Source organism: Cebus imitator, unplaced genomic scaffold (genome assembly GCF_001604975.1).
Source record: "Cebus imitator isolate Cc_AM_T3 unplaced genomic scaffold, Cebus_imitator-1.0 Scaffold219, whole genome shotgun sequence".
NCBI lineage: Eukaryota > Metazoa > Chordata > Mammalia > Primates > Cebidae > Cebus > Cebus imitator.
Window position 1 is genome coordinate 1,611,818 of NW_016107534.1, and position 5,497 is coordinate 1,617,314.

General features: G+C 41.7%; 1 pseudogene; it reads left to right on the forward strand.

The window, feature by feature from the left end:
• The first annotated feature begins 4,289 nt into the window (after positions 1-4,289).
• Positions 4,290-4,875, forward strand: LOC108318491 (annotated as a pseudogene).
• Positions 4,876-5,497: the final 622 nt, after the last annotated feature.

Here is a 5,497-nt window from a genome sequence, read left to right on the forward strand (position 1 = left end):
TTCTCTGGGAACTGCGTGTACCATATTGCTAAGAAGTGAGATAGCTTCTCCACCAGCATCTGATGACAGCACGTTCACCTGCTGGCCTTTGGTCAATGGTCTTGATCTCCATAGCATCCCCTGCCAGTGTGCCTGGGTCCACCACAGCCTCTGGCTTTTCCATGCTGCTCCTGACTGGAAACCCTTGTCACAACCTCTCTCAGCCACGTCCACAACCCACTAGGGACACGGAAAATTCTTGTAGGCTCTTCTCTAAGCTGCAGGAACCTCAGAATTGCCAGAGCCCTTCTCGCCTAGATTTGCCTCATTGCCCTCTCTGCTTTGCTACTGCTTCAATGTGCCCATGAGGTTTGCTGTGCCCTCAGGCCTTACCCACAAAGCAAGCACAATTCTTCCCTTCTCTTAGAACCCTCCAAATCAATCTGAGCCTTTTCTCAACCTCACCCAGGAATTGGCCACTGCTAAACCAGGACTCTAGAGTCAAACTTCCTGAGTGCAAACACTGGCTCTGCCACTTACTAGCTAGGAGATTTTGGACCAGTCTCTTGACTGGTTTGTGCCTCACTTTTCTCATCTACAAAATGGGATCTATATCATAAGGTTATTAACATATGTACACTTGGTATAATGGTTGGCACATAGTAGGTACTATATGGGTTGGATATGATTATTGCTGCTGGTCCATGGTGGAGGCTGAGAATGGAGCACTTCTCCCAGAGCCATATCAGCATCTATCTCCAAGGCCATTGAGGGGAAGAATTAGCTGTCACTTTGCACTGTCTTCCCATTCTAATGTCTACTGTATAAACATTGTGCTCTGACTCCTTCAGTCTCTTAGGCTTTGGGAACTCAAAATACCTTTTCTCTTTCAAAATCCTGAATTTCTCCAATTTAAGTCTTTGACTGCCATAGAAGACATCAAGAAACTGTTAAACTATTGGAAATTAAAAGTCAAGAATTTGTCTTCTTCACTTGTATCTCCCTAAGATAATAACCCTGATCTACCTGATCAGGGAGAAAGACTGTAAGTTACAAAGGTAGTGTTTCCTTTTTTTTTTTTAATGAGAAAATTAAGTTTCCATCCAATTTTTTTTTCTTTTTATTCCTTTTAGGACCATCAGAAAATTCAGAAGAAAGAGAGGTAGAAAATAGGATATTGTGGGGGTAAAGAGGAGGGAGGACAAGATGGCTGACTAAATGCAGTCAGGAAGAGCTTCTCCTGCTAAAAGAGACCAGAGTAGCCTGGCATATTCCAAACAGATCTTAAAAGAGAATACACTGAGAGTGGATGAAGAAATGATGCATACACTGGGGCTGAATGGGGAGGAAGCTGTGAACCCTGCACAAGGTTGCCAAGTGCTGGGTCTCATTCCTGCCCCTGAAAGCTCCCAAGAAAGGGGTGAGTGAAGGAACTGCAGAGTGGCCAACTTTTACAATGGACCTCTGGGATCCTAGCCGCAGGTGATCGCATGGCCCCCATGAACATTTAATATTGCAGGGAATACTACCAGGAGAGTCGGTAAAGACAGAGATCCAGTCTGCATGGAACCTGGGGAATTTGGTGAGCAAAGAGCTGCAAAGGAATACGGACAAATTGCAAGGCTCTCCATACTTCTCTAGGTGGCTCTGACCTTTGTTAACTGCTTGACCCAGCAAGCAGGGCTGTCTTTACCATGGGACCAAGGTAAGTGTGATCTACATACACACACACCCATCCTCCCAGGGTCCCTGCCTGGCCACTTCCATGAAATCAGGAACATTGTGAAGACTCCACTGTTCTGCTAGAGCATTTTTGCCAATCACCAACACCACAGTGCTTTCACTGGTGGCTCCCAATGTTCTCCTGGAGCACTTTCCCCAATGGCCCCCTGACTGTCCCACTGGAATGCTTTTGCTGGCAATACCTGATGCAACACTTTAGCCAGCAGCCACCAACAGAGTGCTTTTTCCAGTGGCCTAGGACCACCTCAACCCTCCAACCTCAGTACAGCCAGCGCTCAACCTAGAGGGGTCAGAGGGCAATGGCATAGGGATGGTCCCAGCCCCCTAGGGCTAGAGCACACAGTCCAGGAGTGCTATACTGAGGGTTGTCCATCTGAAAACATCCATACCTCCAACTTATAGTTGAAGTCAATCAACTATATTCAGCTTAAATGATCTAAGAGTTGAAAGATGATATAACCATTTTAAGAAAGATTCAAACTGAACTTCTGGAATTGAAGAATTAACTACAGGAATTTTGGAATACAATGGAAATAACTAAAGGAATTTTGGAATACAATGGAAATATTAACAATAGAATAGACCAAGCTGAGGAATAAATCTCAGACCTTGACGATTGCTCCTTTGAAACAATGCAAGCAGACATAAATACAGAAAAAATAATTTTATAAAATGAATAAAACCTACAAGAAACATGTAAGGAGACCAAACCTATGACTCATTAACATTCCTGAAAGAGAAGGAAAGAAAGTAAGCAACTTGGAAAATATATTTCAGTATATAGTTTATAAAATTTTTCCCAACCATGCTAGAGAGGCTGACATGCAAATTCAAGAAATTCAGAAAACAAAACCTCTGCAAGATACTATGTAGGATGGCCATTTACAAGACTCAGTCATCAGATTCTCTAAGACCAACATGAAACAAAAAAATCTTAAAGGTGCTCTTGTAAGGCAGCCCTGGTGGTGATGAAATCTCTTGGCAATTGCTTGTCTGTAAAGGATTTTATTTCTCCTTCACTTATGAAGCTTAGTTTGGCTGGATATGAAATTCTGGGTTGAAAGTTCTTTTCTTCAAGGATGTTGAATATTGGCCCCCACTCTCTTCTGGCTTGTAGGGTTTTTGCCAAGAGATTTGCTGTGAGTCTGATGGGCTTCCCTTTGTGGGTGACCCAACCTTTCTCTCTGGCTGCCCTTAGCATTTTTCCTTCATTTCAACCCTGGTGAGTCAGACGATTATGTGCCTTGGGGTTGCTCTTCTTGAGGAATATCTTTGTGGTGTTCTCTGTATTTCCTGGATTTGAATGTTGGCCTGCCTTGCTAAGCTAGGGAAGTTCTCCTGGATAATATCCTGAAGAGAGTTTCCCATCTTGAATTAATTCTCTCCGTCACATTCAGGTAGGTACACCGATCAAATGTAGATTAGGTCTTTTCATATACTCCCATATTTCTTGGAGGCTTTGTTCATTTCTTTTCACTTTTTTTTCTCTAATCTTGCCTTCTCATTTTATTTCATTGAGTTGATCTTCAATCTCTGATATCCTTTCTTCTGCTTGATTGATTCAGCAATTGAAACTTGTGTATGTTTCACAAAGTTCTTGTGCTGTATTTTTCAGCTCCATCAATTCATTTATGTTCTTCTCTAAGCTGATTATTCTAGTTAGCATTTCATCTAACATTTTTTCAAGGTTCTTAGTTTCTTTACATTGGGTTAGAACATGTTCCTTTAGCTCAGAGAAGTTTATTATTACCTACCTTCTGAAGCCTGTTTCTGTCAATTCATCAAAATCATTCTCCATCCAATTTTGTTCCCTTACTGATGAGGGGTTGCAATCCCTTGGAAGAGAAGAGATATTCTGGTTTTTGGTGCTTTCATCCTTTTTGTTCTGGTTTCTTCCCATCTTTGTGGATTTATCTACCTTTAGTTTTTGAAGTTGGTGACTTTCAGATGGGTTATCTGAGCAGATGTCCTTTCTGTTGAAGCTATTTCTTTCTTTTTTTTAATTTTCTTTCTAGCAGTCAGGACCCTCTGCTGCAGGACCGCTGGAGGTCCACTTCAGACCCTGCTTGCCTGGGAATCACCCGCGGGGGCTGCAAAACAGCAAGGATTGCTACCTGTTCCTTCCTCTGGTAGCTTCTTAAAGGTAGAGAAAAGGGGCCAGTCACTTACAAAGAAAGCCACATCAGGTTAACAGTGGACCTTAGCAGAAACCTTACAAGCCAGAAGAGATTGGGGGCCTATTTTCAGTGTCCTTAAAGAAAAGAAATTCCAATTAATAATTTCATATCCAGCCAAAATAAGCTTCATAAACAAAGGAAAAATAAAGTCTTTTTCAGACAAGTACACGGTAAGGAAATGTGCTACCACTAGGCCTGCCTTATATAAGGTCCTTAAGGAAGTGCTAAACATGACAACAAAAGAAATATTCCTGCCATCAAAAAAAAAAAAAGGCATACATACTTGGGGGTGCTGGGGCTGCTGAGGGTGGGGCAGGGCAGGGGCTGGTGTAGCCTCTGTGCCTTGTTCTCCCCTGGTGCCACCCAGACATCAGTCAGGATGCTGGCACCATGAAGATATGGACTTCAGAGCACATCTTTGACCCCCCCATGGGGAAACTGTTACAACAGCTACAATGCAGAAATACCCAAACCCTGTGAACCCAAGTAGGTTGGAGTTGATGTGTTGGACAGATATATAGATCCCTCTGGAAAGCTGCACAGCCACAGACTTCTCAGCAGAGAGTGGGGACTCCCTTCCATTGTGAAGTCTCTTACTGGTGCAGCAAGAATGAAAACATAAGGGCAAGAACATTCTGTAGCCGATCTAGTAGAAAAAGCAATAGAACTTAAATCTGCTAATATTTCATTTACAAATATGGTTTCAGTGGATGAGAGACTTGTATACAAACTACATCCTCAGGACCCAGTAAAAACTATTTTGACTCAAGAAGCCATAATCACTGTGAAAGGAGTTAGCCTCAGCAGTTACCTTGAAGGACTGATGGCAAGTATGATATCCTTAAATGCTAGTAAAGGCCGAGAAGCAATGGAATGGGTAATATATAAATTAAATGCTGAGATTCAAGAACTGACAGCCTCAGCAAGAGGAAACATAAGGACTCAAATGGCATCAGCAGCATTTGCAGAGATGTGATCATGACAGTTGGTAGACAACGTCAGGTACCCCAGGTCTCTCTGAGCTGACTATATTTGTTATTTTAAAAATACAACTATATTTTAGGTAGTTTTTTTTTTATAAGCTGGTGTAAGGCTATGTGACTTTATCCAGATTGAGGGCCTCTAAATAAAAGGGATCATTTGAAATTAATGTTGTTTGAAATTACTATCTGATTTTGAGGGTTCCAGTATTTCTGTGAAAATCAACAAGAACTCCTTGGAAATATTGAATCTTCTTAAGGTGGACTTTTCAAGCTTTTCATACATTGGAACTCCACCTGACTTTGGACCAGCTCCAGAAGAGAGCAAAGTCACCTCCTATGATGCCCATTGCCCTGCTGCTGTACACGTCAACAGCTTGCACAAGGGAACTTACTTAAAAGGGGAAATTGTGTAGTTTTAAAATGTATTTTGTGTAAAATAACTTGCTCTGCTATAAACCACCATTTAAAACAAGTGTTTTGATTTGGTACTTACATATTTTTGGAGTGAAAACTATCACTAAAGTAACAGGACTCCAAGAAAAGTATAGTTTCATTAAAGAGTACTGTATTGATTTGTCAAAGTCTTGTAACTTAGTAAACGTATTAACTTCCTTG